Source organism: Gavia stellata, chromosome 3, assembly GCF_030936135.1.
Source record: "Gavia stellata isolate bGavSte3 chromosome 3, bGavSte3.hap2, whole genome shotgun sequence".
Lineage (NCBI taxonomy): Eukaryota > Metazoa > Chordata > Aves > Gaviiformes > Gaviidae > Gavia > Gavia stellata.
Window position 1 is genome coordinate 55,318,288 of NC_082596.1, and position 18,614 is coordinate 55,336,901.

General features: G+C 47.1%; 1 protein-coding gene across 1 annotated transcript in view; it reads right to left on the reverse strand.

The window, feature by feature from the left end:
- Positions 1-18,300, reverse strand: part of EPB41L3 (erythrocyte membrane protein band 4.1 like 3) — a 104,712-nt gene extending 86,412 nt beyond the window's left edge. Inside the window, exon 1 of the mRNA XM_059835969.1 lies at positions 18,214-18,300. The gene's annotated coding sequence lies outside the window, so the exon portion shown is untranslated. The remainder of the gene's footprint in view (positions 1-18,213) is intronic.
- Between the last annotated feature and the right edge of the window lie 314 nt (positions 18,301-18,614).

Here is an 18,614-nt window from a genome sequence, read left to right on the forward strand (position 1 = left end):
AAGCCAGAACTCAAACTGTTTCAACATAAGCAGTCTTTTGGGGGAAACATTACTTGCAACAGAAGTGTCAGGTCCCTTTTGGTATGCTGGCAAATGTTTGCCTCAACCCTTATTGAGCCAGAAGTTAAATGGTGAGGAAAGACTGCAATTTCAGGTTAATCTGGGCATCTTCATACGCTCGTGAAATGAACTACATGCTACGCCTTGCCAATGAAAAATGGAAAATCAAAAAGACTGATTGAGGATGATTCTTTAAACCTGTATTTTAAGAACAGTTTTGGTACTGGTTTCTTAAGAGGGAACAAAATCCTAACCTACGTTATACCACTAAGGAGAACATCTGCTCTTCCTATCCCTGGTACCAACAGTAAATGTGCCATGGGGACACAATGCCAAGGGACTGGCTGAAAGGCCAATATAGGATACCATTTCATTCAAACCAGTTGCTAGACAATGGCTGGCATTCAGACGACTGAAAACTCACAGAGAAGCCAGTTCAAGCTGGCTTAAGTAGATGCAAGTGTGGACTTGGATATTTAGGGGTTCTTAAGAAGAAAAGCAGCTTGCAATATTTCAGGGTGGGGTTCTGAGATTTTTTTTTTTGTCTAATCCATTAATACTAAGTAAGACCAGAAACATGGCAGGGTCCTTTGTGCCCAGAACTACATCTAAGCCTCAGAATTACAGCTGTAATTAATGGGTTTTCCAAGCTGGGGGGGAAAAGAATCAACTGGGGAAAAAACCTAAACCAAAACAACCCAGAAAGCCCCAGCAGCCTGCAGACTGCGCAAGTTAAGGATTCCTTCTCTTGCTCACACATACACACTCACACGCAATCATACAAGAAAGGGCAAAACTGAGGCTCTTCCCTGTTTCACCCCATTTGCAATGTTTTACAGTCTTGTAAAAGCGTGTTGCCTTCAGGAAGATGAGTGTTCTTTTTATTTCTTATTATTTCATCTGCAGTTCAGCACATTGCTTGACCTATACTGACATAACCTTAAGTAAAACAGGTTCAAGTATACAGTTTCACCATCCCCAAAGTGAGTTGTATTTTATTAGGGTTTTTTTTTCCCCTCCCCTGCCCCGGCCTCCGCTCACACTTCAGAGGAGAGGAAACGCCTACTGTGAATTCTTGTCCAGCATTTTAAATACCACACAAAGTGCTTTCTTTCCATTTCCAGAGAGCTTCCCAAGGTCCGTAAGCCCTCCAGGAAGAAGAGAGGTAAATATCTTTGTCCCTCCCTGGCAAGCGGGAAGCAGTTGACCTAGAGATGGAGCCAGCACCCCTGGGTGCCATGGCACCCACCCAGAGCTGGGTACTGGCCCGAGCCCCCCTGCCCACATGAGCGAGCACAGAAAATATGACTGTTGCAATAACCAGCAGCTTCCCTCCACCGCCAACGACCTCCAGTTGTAACTGAAACCGGCAAGCACCCAAAGAGCTACAAATTTTTGGTATTAGGATCACACAGTTATTTTTCAAGCAGCCGGCTGTACTACCCTGTATACTGCAGCCATACATTCATTATGGCTGGTCATATCGAATGATGTGCGGAAAGGCTGAATTATTACCTTTTTGCAACAACCTCGGTGTTGTAACACCCAGAAGTCTCATATGGGACAGTTTTGCAGCTTATTAAACTCGACACATTTTTGCGCTCTACAAGCTTTTAATTGTCAAGGAAGGTCATGTACAACTATAAATCTATGAAATGTATGATAAATAATGCCACATGTTCAAATTAGTTTGATTTGATGGAGAAGACGATTCCCATAGTTTATTTCTTTAATGCTCACACCAGCATACCACACTGCCACAGCAGTCTGTAAGGTACAGCACATCTATTACTGCAGCTGAATAAAAGGCAATCTTAAAACTCACATCCAACAGGGATAAATCCAAACTTCTCCATACATGCTATTACCCTTCGACCTAAGAATAGAAACTACACCAAGTCACTATTGCACATCTGCTTTAAACACTTCAAAACAAAAATGCTGGATTTTTTTGGGGGGGTTGGTTTTTTGGTTGGTTTGGGGTGTTTGGGTGGGGTTTTTTGTTGGTTTGGGCGCTTTTTTTTTTCCAAAAGATGGCTGTTGCTATCATTCTTTCTCCTCTCAAAGAATGACCTCTGGTTACTGTGATCTGTTAAAAAGCAGATTCATTAAGTCATGTATGCACCTAGCAAGCTTAAGTCTGGCATGCATCCCTCAACTCCTCCTCATTCAAAAAAAAATTATATAGTGAAAAGCCTGTGCCATACAAGGAGAGAAAAAAAAAAAAGCTATTTTCAGACCAGACTGAATGTACGTGAATGAAAAAAACTATACTCAGTCCTGAGAAAAATGACAGAAAGGGATGACTGATTCAGCCTTAGGACTGTATTGGCTATAACTGCCCTAGTGATTTGCACCATTACTGATCTCGGCACCGGTGCCTGATCTATGCAACAGGACTTACAGATACCCTAAACAGATGCAGAACTATTTCCCAACCTATATGCTTTCAAAGGCAAAAGGATCTGGAATTTTTCTTCAAACTACATGCAACATGAGCTACAGTGTGCTTACAAACCCCACGCTCCGTGGCATGGGTTTTCTAACTCACTCTAATTTGCAGGTCTCGGCAGGCACAGGCAGCGTGCCGTCTGGGACCAGAGTAAAGCCAGTGCAAAGCACGTGGATGTCAGGTCCTCAGCCCCAAATGTTTCACTGTACAGACCTCCTTCTCTCAGGCCAATGCCTCTTGCCTAATGCAGACACGGGTGCATGCTTCTCTCCCAGTTTATATTTATCCCTGGCCCAGGTGCCGTTTTCCAACAACCAACACAAGCTCGCCCGTGCTGAGGGCTCTGAAACAAAGGCAGGAATTTTTCCCCCCTCTACACGCACCTCTCCATGTGTGGAAGCCGTTAAAATGATTTCATGCAAACCAGCTTCACGTGTCAAGGAACAAGTGACCTGGAGTTTTTGAATGTTCAAAGCCAGCATATGTTTGGACCTACACTTTATTTATGTTCTATATGTACTTTGCCTCCCTGAAGCCTACAGCAAACAGCTGTCATTAACATTCACCCCTTCTGCTAACACTTTCCTTAATCCCTAACTGACTTTCCAGCCTATAATTAAACTTTCCAGCTGCCGCACTCTTAGATGGCACCAACATCCATCATGTGTTTCTAAATAGTCCCTAAAAAGCTCTTTTTCCAATTTCCAAGACCACGGGCTAGGTCCAAAGCCTCTTACACTTGCAGGTTTTAGGCTAAAAACGTTCCCTTCACTTACAAATTGTCCCATCTTTTACTAGGGAAATTAAATGGCCAAGTATTATTATCTTAAGAATTAAACTAATGCATTTTTATAGCGCCAAAAGGTGGAGTGCAAAGGCTTGAAAACTGCAAGTGCTTCCACATTTTGCACCGAAAATACACTGGAAAGAACTTTATAACCACCATCACTTACAGAGCCGAAAGTTTAAACAGCAGCTCTACAATGAAAGAACTAAGATTTGGAAAGACCTTCTGAACAAATGTAATGAAAAACTAAACATCTTACTTCAGATTGCAATACTAAATGGGGGTTAGCACTTCAATCCTGCAAACCTGTTTTCACATTCATGTAAATCATTACATGAAGGGTAGAGACGGTTGGCAACATTTTTGTCTGATGCTGTTGTTAACAGTGTTCAGGAGGACTTGATATTGTATTAGAGAATTACTGGCTTCACAATTGAAAAAGGAAGGGAGAAGATGTCACGTTACCCAAAAATACAGTGTTTGCTTCAGACACAACATGACACTGGGGCACAGCTGAACAGAGTAGGTTGAGGCAGCGTAACACCCAGTGCACACATGCCACGGGCTTCAGGACAACGATGATCTACAAGCCCTGCAGATCCAGGACAAGAAAACCCCACCAAAAAGCCACAAATTCGTGTTACTTTTGCGAGCCCCAAATGACTGAGACATCCGCTGAGCCTCTGAGTCGACAAAGCTCGCCCACCCCAAACCTGAAGGCTGGATAACCACGCACGGCATCCTCAATCCCAGAGCTCTGCCACTCCGTGCACCGCAGAACAGGAGCCAACATCTCCAAATATCATCTGTTATAGAGTAGGGCAACATTTGCTCGACTGCCGAAGCGCTATCATTACAAACAGCAAGCAGGCTCCATTCATAACACGACTAGCGAGTGTCCACCGGCAATCCCGACAGCCCACCAGCCCGCAGCAATCACGTCACCTGCTGATGAAGACGAGGGGATATTCGGGGTCAGCCACCCCCGTGCTTCCTCTTAACGTGTTTACGTGTCACAGCGTGATCTGGCTTTGCCTTTTGCCTCACGTGGCAGAGATAAATTGAGTGCTTAGATCCAGCCTTCATGTTCTGAAACCGCTGGCTGGTTTCACAGGGGATGAAGGCTGCAGCCTTGCTGGAAGTTATCTGCTATTTAAACAAAGTGGGGGCACCTTCAGGAAAGGAATGCACTTGTTTTCAATTTTATCCCCCTGTTTGAGGCTAACAATTTAACATTAAGGTTTTAATGTTGCAAAATATTTCAGTAACTGCGCAGGATTTATCAGCTACTGTAAGACTATTTTGGTAGGCTACCAGAAGATTAATTATTTAGGTTTTGTCAAGTCTAAAAGCACCGCTGCTCAGCAAAGAGATCATACCATACAGGTGCAAAAATTCAAAGCTTGGACAGCTATGGCTTGTTCCTAGCAGCAAGGCAAGAAAGGTCAACATTTCAAGTGGAAATTAATACGCTTTCAGTTCTACCTAAACTATAGGTGAAACTTTCTTCCCTCCTTACATTAAACATATAATTTTAAAGGTGAATTTTGAAGAGTGCATGTGACACGCTTAAGCTTCAAATACGTATGCTTTGAGAGATTAGAACGCGAAAACAGTGTTTCATTGAAAACTGTTTGTCATTTTTAATCACAGGATAACTCCACAAGAGGTGTGACTGATGCAATTTAAATTTTCACCTGACAAACTGAATTATTAATCTTCATGGCACCTACAACAAAGGACCAAGCAGAGCAGTCAGTCAGTTACCAGCCCCAGGAGCTACTACAGAACATCCTGAGACGGGGAAGCAGCGTCTTGCAGCACCGCGGGGTGAAGCACTTCTCCCTGCAGGAGCTGCAGCCAGGAGGGCCCGAGACCTCCGTCCTTGCCCCCACCGCTACCTCCTAGCTTCAGTTTTCCGAAGCAGGGGAGGACCTTGGGCAGCCCCACCGATAAGAAGGTGTCGCCAGGAAGGCAACAGAGAAACAAAGTTGAGGGCTTTATCTGTGCCTGAAAGAGCGGTTTGTTCTGTACTGGCAGCTCTGGCAGGGAGGACCAAGGAGCTTGAGGAGCTTTTCACTCATGCCTGAAGGAAAGCCTTACCTATTACCAGTCACTACTTCATTTCCCCACAGAAGGCAAAAAACACTGCAAGCTCCCGCTAAGTTTTCAAGGAGTTGACTTTTTCTAATAGAGTACGTTTGTCATGATGCCTTGCCACCCCAATTCTGGAAGATACCATGCATTTTGCAGAGCTGTCATCTGAAGTGATGTTAAATATTACTCTGAGGTACTAATTTTCTCTCTCTCTAATGTTACTGATCAATAATTTCCTTATTACTTGTCCAACCACAGTTCAGAAGGAAATAAAGTTCTAAAAATGTCCACAGTGTAACTTAAAATGGGATTTCCATACAGCACCATTTCAGAATACTAGGTTAAAGTGGAGTAGGTTATACAAGGTCTTAAAATGAAGGCCAAATGCCAGCAGAAAGCAGGAATCCTTGCTTGAGAATCTCAAGATTTTGGGCTTAAACACGCTGCTAGCTAAAGACTGACTTCTGCTTAGCCCACTTCTCAAACTACTATGTTTTTAAGTAGGAAATAATCCCATTCATCATGTAAACACTTACTCAGACTCTTATTAATGTTTGTGCTATCCCCTCTGAATTTCTGGACAGTTTCTTTCAGGCTCAGCAACCAACATTTAATTAAGAAATACTTAACCACTAGTATTTTTTAAACAACGGCATGGAAGCAGAAATAATTGCTTATCACATCTACTTTACAAAATCAAAATACAGCCAGTGGAAACCAGATACAAAACATTCGCCTTCAGCTGAACTACTTTTGTTTAGAAAATGAACAGACAATGAATTTCCTTGGCCAAGACCTTGATTTGTTTGCCAAGTCCCATCCTGCAGCAATTTTTCTTCTTACAACAACATCCCAGGCGCAGAGGACACTATCAAGGAAGCAGATTCGCAGTTCTGCAGGTTAGGAACGATAGTCCTGGCATGCCTTAAAAGAAGGTAGCAAAGCGTTTTTAGTAAACTACATAATGTAGTATGTAGTAAATATATCTATTTTATCCCTTTGTAACTGCTTAGAAGTTAGAGACTGACAGATATCTCTCTTAGCGCAATTTGTACCTTTATAACATGACGGCTTGTTGCTGCATCATCTATTGCATGCCAGCATTTTTTTACTTGGAAAAAAAAAAAGCACAGCAAGATTTCTTAAAAAAACCTATGAAGATATTAAACACTTGTATCGATTTCCACAAGCTGGTTAGAAGAAGGAAGCGTAACTACGCTGACTACGTTCTTCAAAGCAACATAACAGGATCAGAAGGTCATGGGGAGCATCTTCTTTCATACCAGCTACCTTGCTTTTATAGAATCATAGAATCATTTAGGTTGGAAAAGACCTGTAAGATCATCAAGTCCAGCCATAAACCTAACACTGCTAAGTCTACCACTAAACCATGTCCCTAAGTGCCTCATCCACACGTCTTTTAAATATCTCCAGGGATGGTGACTCAACCACCTCCCTGGGCAGCCTGTTCCAATGCCTGACAACCCTTTCAGTGAAGAAGTTTTTCCTAATATCCAGCCTAAATCTCCCCTAGTGCAACTTGAGGCCATTTCCTCTTGTCCTGTCACTCTTCACTTGGGAGAAGAGACCAACACCCACCTCTCTGCAACCTCCTTTCAGGTAATTGTAAAAAGCAATAAGGTCTCCCCTCAGCCTCCTCTTCTGCAGACTGAACAACCCCAGTTCTCTCAGCCGCTCCTCATAAGACTTGTGCTCCAGACCCCTCACCAGCTTCACTGCCCTTCTCTGGACACGCTCCAGCACCTCAATGTCCTTCTTGTAGTGAGGGGCCCAAAACTGAACACAGTATTCGAGGTGCGGCCTCACCAGGGCCAAGTACAGGGGCACAATCACCTCCCTGCTCCTGCTGGCCACACTGTTTCTGATACAGGCCAGGATGCCGTTGGCCTTCTTGGCCACCTGGGCACACTGCTGGCTCATCTTCAGCCGGCTGTCAAGCAACACCCCCAGGTCCTTTTCTGTGGGGGAGCTTTCCAGCCACTCATCCCCAAGCCTGTAGCGTTGCATGGGGTTGTTGTGACCCAATTGCAGGACCCGGCACTTGGCCTTGTTCACCCTCATACAATTGGCCTGGGCCCATCGATCCAGCCTGTCCAGATCCCTCTGCAGAGCCTTCCTACCCTCGAGCAGATCAACACTCCCGCCCAACTTGGTGTCATCTGCAAACTTACTGAGGGAGCACCCAATCCCCTCATCCAGATCATCGATAAATATATTAAACAAGACCGGCCCAAATACTGAGCCCTGGGGAACACCAATTGTGACCGGCCACCAACTGGATTTCGCTCCATTCACCACAACCCTTTGGGCCTGGCCATCCAGCCAGTTTTTTACCCAGCAAAGAGTGTGCCCGTCCAAGCCATGAGAAGGCAGTTTGTCCGGGAGGATGCTGTGGGAAACAGTGTCAAAGGCTTTACTAAAGTCTAGATAGACTATATCCACAGCCTCTCCCTCGTCCACTAAGCGGGTCACCTGGTCATAATAGGAGATCAGGTTAGTCAGGACCTGCCTTTCACAAACCCGTGCTGACTGGGCCTGATCCCCTGGTTGTCCTGCACGTGCCCTGTGATGGCACTCAAGGTGATCTGCTCCATAACCTTCCCTGGCACCAAGGTCAGGCTGACAGGCCTGTAGTTCCCTGGATCCTCCTTCTGGCCCTTCCTGTAGACAGGTGTCACATTTGCTAACCTCCAGCCAACTGGGACCTCCCCGGTTAGCCAGGACTGCTGGTAGATGATAGAAGAAACACCGGCAGGAGATAGAAAGACGTGCTTCAGATGATGGAAAACACAGGACACAGGCAAACAGCAGAATAATGTGCATTAACTGAACTGCTACTGGGGTGAGTTGAGGTGATTCAGAACAACAAGGGATGGGGAAAACACAGCGATCATGTCTGCACAGCAGATACGTAAAAACAAAATTGGAGCTGAAGAGGGAGGGAGTCCAAAACCAGGTGGTGAGTTTACTTTAACACAGACACTCCTGTTACAGAAGCTGCTGGTATCCTTCTGGCCAATGTAACACAGAAACTACAACTGCCTTGACTCTGTGGGAAACCCCAAAACCACGACATTTGCCCTATACTGGCAAGAGACATCTTATGTCTGTTCCTACAGCACAGGAGTGGGAAGTTCTTAAAACTTCTTTTTATTCTTAATTCCTTAATTCAATCACTGTCCCCTCAAGCTGAGAAAAGGACTGGCTTTACTGCTCTGCATTACCATGTTAGTAGAGAAGCTGCAAAGTAAAATATTCATGGTTTATATATGATGTGAGTGTAAGAAAAATAGTTTGGGGTTCGCACAATGAAGAACAAGTCAAGAAATCTGTGACACACCACTAGCAAATGAGGATAAAACACTTTCAAACTTTAAATGTGAAATTCTGGATGGTTTGGTTTGGCTTTGCAAGAACTGTGGTCAGTAGGTACGGATCAGAAAAAAACAACCTCAACACCAACACTTTCAAGAGAAAGGCAGGCTTTTCAAGTAACTTCAGCGATATCAGCATTTCACCATCACAATAATTAATTGTGCGGCATATTTAGTTATGTGCAAATGCAAGAAGGCAGACAGCTTATGCAGACAGAAAGCCTAGTGGAATATATTTAAATATATTCATGAAGGAGGTGGGCATTGTCTTTTGTCCTTGCCTTGGTTGTCTGGTGCAGGTGGAAGCATTGTCTGCTGGCTCTTCTTCTCTAACCCATTAAAGCAGAAAGGGTTTCCCAAGATTAGAATAAACTAAGACAAATCAACTATTCTCTAGTTCTTGAGGGTGTCATTAAATAGGGTGGCATGAGAAGTGGTTGGGAGTGGTGGTTATCTTTTTTACTTTTTCTGAGATACCTACTATACCATGTTATTACTATATTATTGATTGTATTATAAGTACATATATAATCTACATATAGCACTGGTGGCACCGAGGGCAGGACTGAACACAGAACGCAAACCAGTGTCAACACCAGATCTAAACTGGTGTAGAGCCTGTCCACAAGCTCTGTCTGCTGCAATGGAGAATCACCCACACTTAGCATGCTACCCCTGCAAGTAAGTGATCAAACCCTGACAGCGTGCTGGCACAGTATTAAAGGACCCTCCTAATTGCCATGCCTCAAATTCCAGCTCTAAGGCTGCTAAGAGAAAGCCTGCAAAACTCTTTAATAAATCATATAAACCAGAGATGGAAATTAGGTCGTCTTGCCTGCGCCTCCTGTCCGCACTGATTTTGTTACCCATACAGTGCTGCTGAGTGCTCTGCCTCGGCAACTCCTAAATGATTCAACTGCTGAGGTTTCTCCCAATTCCCCGGGGAAGGCTGTTACATAGCCCAGTGAACCTTGCCATCCATCCCACCTACGAGTCTCGTCCTCTCCACCCCCATTTTGCCTCTGTCCCATTTTGTTCTGTTCCTATTTATATCTCCCTCCAACTCCCCCAAAACCTGCTCTTGATGCTACCTCAACCACCATCCAGCAAAAACTGTTGCTCAGGAAACGTTCTTCTGCCTCTCCTGTAATCCCACTGTAGCGTGCTGCTATTTTTAGGAGAAAAAGGAGGTGGTAAGGGAATGAAAGCCTGCCAGCTCCAGCTGTACAAGAGTAATGGTCCAGCACGTGGAAACTACATTACAGTGTTTCCCTTTAAGCACATTATAATTAACCAAAACTTTCAGTCTTCTGGAATGATCCAAAAGAGAGAGACAGAAGAAACGGAAAAGACAAATTCCAAGGTAAAAAACACGCCACCTCACTTCACCTTTCAACCCTGCAGCTAGGGCTCTCCTTCCAGGGTTGTTCTCAAGATTTTACACCGGCATTTGCCTAGTGAGCCGCATGGTTAAACCAACAACGTACTGCCATAACAAAGTGATGAATTAAGAAGCCTGCTTACAACAAGAGGCGACTTTGCCTAGCGCCAGCCCCTCAAGCGGGAGCAAGACCTGTGTTTTACTCCTGCTTCAAGACAAGGTGCCGTGCTGACCTCTGACAGGGCAGCTGTCCATCACCCTCCCCAGCCTCCCCGGCCAACACTGGTGCCAGATGCCCCATGCAAAGGGCTCTGTGCAACCAGTGCCTGGACTATGAAGACCAGCTGGCTAAAGCAAAAAGACCCTGCTTTCCTGAGAGCACACTTTTAGACCTCACCCACCATCTTTACCTTTATCAAACCTTATATTTACTGGTATGTAAGGTTTAGAACTGCTACTAGGGAAAAAACAGAGATACTAAGTTTCTGGCTGCAAATACTTCCCATAAGCAAGCGGCAATGTTTCTCTCTGTATAGATGCATATGTCTGTATACTGATTCCAGTGCAGCTGTGGGGCACCTGCAGCCATCACATCGTGCTGGGGAGCAGAGGGGCTGAGCGCTGCCTGCCCCAGCCCTTGCTCTGCAACAGCGGTGATTTAATAGAAAGAAAACAGCGATGAACTCAGCAGACCTGGTGAAGTAATCATCTCCAGGTCCTTAGAGAGATTACAGCTGCCTGACCTAAGCTCTGATTTGGTAGGGTCAGATTTTGATACCTCTATCTAAACCGAATCGAGCCTTGCTTCACAGACAGGCCTACCGATTTCCGCTGGAAGACTGGCAGATAACGATACTCCCCGACGCGAGTCAAGGTGCAAGAACAGGTCTCTCAGTTAGCATAAACATATGTTTCCTAGGTCTGGAAGAGCTTTGTTTTTTTTTAACTTCACAGCCTGTTTGCATTTGCTGGCTTATTAAACAAGATGTTATTTGCAGCCAGTATGTCCTAGGAAACCAGGAGGTATTATACATAATTGCCCTCAGATTCATAAGGAGTAAACAAGGTAACCTCCACCACCAGGGACTCCTCCTGCTCCGCCGCCACCAGCAATGTCATGCTCCCCGGCTGCCGGGAGCGGTGTCACCTCCTGCCACCGTGAAAGGCTGCTGGAGCACCCCGCTCTGCGGCTGCCTCCCAGGATTTACTCACCTCCTATGCTCTTCCGGGGAGGTGGAGAGCGCTGAGGCTGAGCCACTGCAAAGGGTGAAGCTCTGAGGACAAGGAACAGGGAGCAATAATCTGAAATAGGGAGGAGGGGAAGGAGCACAGGTGCCTGGTCACCTGCCTGGGTGATGGGAAGGATGGATGGTGCCAGAAGGTCCTGCCCCAGCAGGGACCCTGCCAGGGAGCCCAAGGGAAGGGGCACCCAGCCAGCAAGAGAGACGTGCGCTGGGAGTGACAGGCAAGAGCCTGGCTGGGAGAGCAGGACACAACTAAAGAGAAGAGCAAAACCACAGGCGTAAACATGCAACTTGCTCTGGTCTGACGTGGGCTGGAGACGGGTGTTTTCCCTTTCTCTCTCCCATGAACATCCCATCGTCCATCAACAGGGCTCCAACCAAGAGCCCGCCAGGGTCAGCTATTCCCACTTCAAATATATTTCCCCACTTGCTACCTGCATCCCACCTGGGATGAAAAAACCCAGCCCGTTTTAGGAAAAAGGCTGCAGCAAAAGCCAAACGATAGACACATGCTATACCTTGATAGTTCAGATTTTAACATAGCCAGAAAACAGAAACATCAATCATTCTCCATTCCACGTGTGAGCCTTCTTCTCCCACCTCTAACTCATTACAGCAGTGCTATGACTTTTCCCTTCTGTCACATTTGTCAGTAAACTCATGTTTCATACAAATACACACACGTGAGCATGTATCCGAAATTGTATCCTGCTTTTTTTTTCTTTACACTCCCCCCGCCTTCCTGAAATATTTCTTTATCTTCACACATGCTTTCTATTTATTCTAGCCCTTTACCCCCCACACGCGCTCTGAGCCCCTGGTTTCCACATTCTTCTTTAACCCTCTAAAGACTTTTCTCAGTGGTACCAAACATCTGGTGGATGATCTGCATGCAGATTTCACTACTCCTTTTGTTTCTCAGCTTGCCAACAGATCAGTTTTGATAGGTACTGAAGCCACTGAAAGGGATTCTCTGTCTGTGGCACCCAAAGTATTTCCAAGATCTATAAAGGAAAGGGTAAAAATTGAAGGGGTCTACGTGAAAAGGATGGTTTTTTCCCCTTTTTTTACTTCTGTGCACTTTTTGAACTTTTATTTATGTACTACCCTTTCATATACTGCATCCCATAGGATGCAAATAGATTTGTAAATGGTTTAGAAGATTATTAGAATTTCCTTTTTGCTTTTATCTGCTTTATTCAAGAACCACCAGCTCTGCTGATACAGCCAAAGACCAAGTAAAAAGTAAAGATTTCATTTTCCTCCAGAGACAAAAAGCTGACAATTACTCAAATTGCATTATATCAATGACTCAGGAAGGATGTAGGAGAGATGGAGTTTACTGTCTATACAGCACATTGTCTCAGATTAACTCAGTTGTCCCAAATACTGACCCATTTCTGCTTTTCCACAGATATTTAGTCCTCAGCAATCCTCCTGAGTTTCCTCTGCTCCGATGCTTACAGTGACAACAATTGAGACTGGCAGGGGCAGGCGCAAAGGGCCCATAGGATTCCTCTTACCAAAACCAAGGTAAGTGCTTACACTCTTCTTCTCCACTACCTGTGCTCTTCATTTTAAGAAATGGAAATATTTCCAAGGAAAACAAGCATTTCTCTTTGGGTGTTTCTAGCCAGCTAATGCGAGAGGAAGTGTTATGTGTCTATATACACATTTAGACTTGGACCATTCCCCAGCCATTAGAAATGGCTCATACTGGAGATCAAAAATTAAGAGAAACACACTACAAAACCTAGCTAATCCTCATCTTTTCAGTACTTAATCTCTTTTAAAGGCTTGCTTTATGGTACTGATTCAAACTGCTAAGCGATGCTTATTTAAGTCCAGTTCTGGGTAACACTCTTTTATATTCTCTATTAACTTTTGTACCAAATAAAAGCAATCCATCATGATCCTTCAGAATAAACATGTTTTCAGCTTCATTTTCAGCTTAGTTGACAGCAATCACATTTTTCAGTTATACGCATGCATTTATTTTCACTTGATTAGAGAGAAATTATGTTTGAACAAAACACTTTGAAAATTCAAACTCTGCAGTTACAACGTATTTCCAGCTAAAAATGTGACAAATGAGATGTTAAAACACAACATCCCAGGGCCATGCTATACACACCGAAAAGGCGCAATCCTGCAGACTCACAGCATCCCTCCCTGCATGGACAGACCCTTTGTTTTCAAAGTCCAACATACATTGAATGTGCACTGAATGCACACAGATTTTCACCCAAGGATGTATTTTGATGTCAAAAAGTCACACAGTTATTAATACTTTCATGTTGAAAACACTGTAGCTCGAGAGATAAAGCTGATGCTTCATCTCATGAGAAACAAGTATTCTTTTATAACCACTTATAAACGGTTTGATGTTTTCCCTGAGACAACAAGCAGTCATTTACTGGTACAAGAGATTTCCATGAAACAAGTCTGAATGCCACCCGCCGTGAATAACACATTTAACACATTTCAAGAACTTTCTGTTAACTCAAGATCATGCCTGAAATACAAAGAAGTAACATTTTACATATTAAAAAAATAACCATGCATAGCCCCCAAGGAATTCACAACCATAGCACCAAACAACAAATCTTACAAATATAGGTGTGAGCACCCTACTAAACCTATCACCGGTGCCCATATTATCTATAAAACACCCCCAGCCTTCAAAGAAAAACCTGTGAACAGTAATCCTCTTTCATCAAAGAGTAAATATTCAGCAGGTTTCCCCTACAGACATAAAAAGACCTCACCCTGTTTAATTCAAAAATTATGTAAGCTGTAGCTTCACCTTCACTTGCTCCTTCTCGGAAGAGAGAATAAAACCCCAACTAAAATTAGACCGCTTCAGTTTTGCTGCAGTTCCCCAGCAGACAGACCCAGCCCTACCCTGTGAGGAGCCGCCAAGGCGGAGGCGCTGGGGGGGCTGGGGATGGTGCCACACCCTGCGGCCCCCCCCTCCAGCTCCTCCTTCTCTTCCGAAAGGCTAAACCTGCCCACCGCAGAAGCAGACTCCCATCGGATGAGATCCTGACACGCATCCAACCAGCTCCTCGGTCATACGCGGCAGCCTTTGGGGAGAAAAAGCCATCAGCTGCATCATTAACGGCGGGATGCGACTGCGTGCAATTAGTTCGGGGAGAGGCCCAGGCTGTACCGGTCTGATTAAATAAAATGAATGTATTTTTAATGCTTCCCGATGTGTTTTGTGTTCTCTGCTGCAGCGAGCAGGTCTGCAGCATGCTGACAGCTCAAGGAGCCTTCCTGCGCCAGTGGTGCCGTAAGGAATAAACTTCCAGCAGCTCTAATGCGGTGCTCTTGGGCTCTCTTCTCCCCCTATTGCCATGCAGGTCTCATCCTCACGTTAGAGCTGAAAGTTTCCAACCCAAGGAGACCAACATAGCAGTATTCACCTATGTTGTATTAGGCGCGTGTACACACAGGTGCGGCAAGACCCGTGAATTTAACCACATCAGCGAGGCAGCAGGATGATCTTGACTTTTTAATACTCTACAAAATGAGTGCTCTCCATAGATTTAGAGGAAAAGCACGCACTCGATTGCATCTGACCAAGACTTACTGGTCAAAAACTTACATAGTTGCTTATTTTCTTATTTTCTATGAGATTTAGTCATACTTGTTTTCTTTATATAAATCTTTCAGCTTTCTATGGACACAGGCAAATGCTGACAATATTAAAAGTAAAATGAAGAAGGTATCATTCAGATCGCCACACTGTAAAGAGATGGATGTGCGTGGGACACACCTAACCCAGAGCTTTTCTTCGGCAAGCAGGACTCTGGCTTGCAATCGCTCTGACAGACTTCAAACGTCGTAGGTACTTTCCCTTCGACTTACAAGCGACATGCATGTTGAATTGAGGAAATACTTTCCATCCCTGCCTCAAACACAAGCACACGCTGGCAAACGGCATTCAGAGTGATAATCACCTTCACCAAACGCCGTCCTCCTCGAGCACAGCCGCAACAGAAAATAAAATTCAAGAAACTGCAAGGCCAGAGTACTTTGCTACTTGCGATGATTACAGGGCTGCGAGTTTTCAAGCTTCTCAGTACGTATGACGTTCAACTCTGAATGAAAAATAAGACAACCTAAAAAGACAAAATACTGTCCCCCTCCAGCCCCTCTCCGGTCACCCCAGTGCGAGGGGCCGCAGCCGGGGTGCAGGAGGACGGGACCCGCACCACCTTCCTGCGGCCACACCCTCGGGTTCTCTATTTCCCTTTGCCCACAGACCCGGCCGAGCACCGCAACTTCCCCGGCGCGCCCCGCGGGGCCACGCGTGGGGGGGTGGGGGGCAGCGCCCGGGCCGCCGCTCCAGCGCACCTGGGAGCCCGCGCCGAGGCAGGCAGGCAGGCAGGCGCGCGCGCGCCCCGCGCGCGCCCCACGCGCGATTCCTCCGCCGGGCGGCCCCGACAGCGCGGGGCGGAGCAGCCGCGGCCGGCGGGACCCCTCGCTGCCGGCCGCGACCGTGGGGCGGCGGCCGTGGGGCGGCGGCGCGGCGCTGCCACTGCAGCGGTCCGGGGCTGCGATGTGCTCCGTACATAACCACACCCACCGCATTGCAGAAGCCACGGCCGGGGGGGCGGGAAGGAGAGAAACGGCCCCCCCGCCACCGCAAGGCGCGCAGCCCCGGCCGGGCGGGGAGGGAGAGGAGCGGGCGGAGGGGCCCGGCTCCCCCTGCACCGCCCAGGCGCTGTGCCCCCCAGGGGAGTGGGGCAGCGGGCACCCGAGGGGGCAGCCCCCCAGGGGGGTCGGGGAGTGCCCGGCCAAGCCAGACACCCCCCGGCCGTGCCTCTGCCGCCTGCAGAAGTTTCCCACAGCAGTGTGTATCGCCCTAAAAAAAAATTAAAATTGCACTCCCCCCCCCACCTCCCCCCTCTGGCACAGCTGCGGCGGGAGCAGCCGTTTCCCCGTGCCCCCACCCCCCTCCCGCCCCGCCGGGCCGCAGCGAGCGCCCCTCGCGGAGCCCCCGCCGCCCTCCCCGCTCTGAGGGGGGCACCGCTCGCCGCCTCCCCCGGCGCCCCCCGGCCTCACGCCCAGGCCGCCCCCCGGCCCCCTCCGCGCCTGCCAACTTAAAAATGGCTCCTAGGAATGAGGGGGTTATCTATATAAATACGTATATATTGAAAAGAAAAGGGGGGGACGCAATCTGCCCGCGCCCCCGCGGCATATCCTCCGCTTCCCCTTGCGGGGAGGACACTGCACGCACCGGGGGCGGGAGCCGCGCGAAGGTACCTTGGCGGCGGCGCGGAGCGGCGCGGAGCGGCGGGGGCGCCCGGCGGCGGCGGTAGCGGGGCGCGGGGCTGCTCCCGGCGGCGGCGGCCACGCGTCAGCAGCGGCAGCGCAGCCCGGCTCTGCCCAGAGCGAGCCTCCGCCGCTTCCCAGCAAATCAGGGCTGCGGAGGCTCCTCCGGAGAGAGGGAGGGAAAAAGGAAAGGGGGAAAAAAAAAAAAAAAGGAGAGAGGGAAAAAAAAAAAAAAGGAGGAGAAAAAAAAAAGCCCGCGCCGCGGAGAACGGCAAAAGCTGGATGCCGGCAGGTTTCTGGAGCCCGTCCTCCCGCCTGCTGCCGCGGTGCGAGCGGGGGGCACCGAGGGCCGCTCCCCAGGCACACAGCAGGGAGGGCCCCCCCTGCGCCCGATCCCACCTGCGTCCAGAGGGATCCGGCCGGTTTCTGCCTCAGCTAAATGAAGTCTTCTATTTAGATGAGTTTAGCTGCTGCAGTTGGCAACCAGACCGTAGCGATGGAGAGACTCCCTGGGAACTTAAAAGCAGCAAGCTGGGTGCTGGCAAGGTCTGGCTTTGATTTACCCGTAGGGTTTTTGCTGGGGGGGGTGGGGTGGTGGGGTGTACCGGCCTTTTTGATTTTAATTTCCAGTGACAAAGCACATGCTCTTAAAATCTGGACCCTATTTCACTCAACAGCATCACCAAAACAGAAATAAATAGAGGTCCTGCCACACATCGGCTCCCGATCCAAAAAGGGTAACGTAAAACTGAGAATTACTGTTGAGTCTTCACAATACAGGCCACAACATGCCACATGTCAGAAAGCATCAACAATTCCTAGCGCATACAGAAGCCGCTTGGGCTTCCTACTTTCACCATTTCTTTTTAGTAAATACGTAGCTCCTCAGAGCACGTAACTGAGACAGCGGAGAGCTAACTGCATGCGATACGAGCAGCTATGGGATCTGAGACTCTGCCGCACCACGGCACTCAGAGGCACTGCTCGTTCGCTTCTCTCGTGGACCAGAAGCAGCTGAACTTGCTCTTTTCCAGGGGAGGAATTGGCCATGGGAAGGGTAGGGATGGCTGGCTTATGGGAGAGCCACAGACCGACACGCTCTCATGCTGCACCTTCAATCCTGCTGCAACACAGTGGATTAAGCTTAGTCTCTCTTAGATAGTGTATTTTGAGAGCTCCCAAAAATTGTAAGATCCAAATTCCAAATTATATTCAGGCCTCTGATATGAATCGGGGTGGGGCAGGGTGGTGGTGGTGGGGAACTCCTTTAATTAGCAGCTTCTCTGTGGGATTTAAGAAGGGACAGAGGTTTTGACAGTAAGCAGCAGACATACCATTTCACAGATCTGCAAAACTGTGCTGCTCTGTATTTAATGTAGGATCATAGCAAGAAACACACAGACACACAGCCTTCACACACCTGCCATTTAGCAGGTCTGGCACACCGTAACATGCATAAGGAAGAGAGAGACTTCAAACGGAAAATGCATGCCATCAACTAAGAAAGGGCATACCTCTAGTCATGCAGCTGAAATAAAGAGACTTGTATACTCTTCTCCACCAGGAGCTCTGGAAGTCATCATGAATCACAAGGGAATGGACTTGACATCTGAGACATACATTAGAGTTAACAAGGTTTGATTTTAAAAAGAAAGAAAAAAGAAAAGGAAAGGACTGAGTTGTTTTGAATCAAATCGAGTCTCAAAAGCAAGCTAGGAGACTTAGGAAATATTATTTGAAAAGCAATGCAAGATTTACCAGCTCAACCGTTTGCAGCTCTTATACTGCCCGTTACAGTGGAAGGTGTTGACACTGCTTTTAAGCAGAGATACACCACTGAAGCATTAGCGCTTCACAGCAACACACGTTGTCCTTGAGCAATACTGCAGGCAGATTTGCCCCACAGTTACAATAT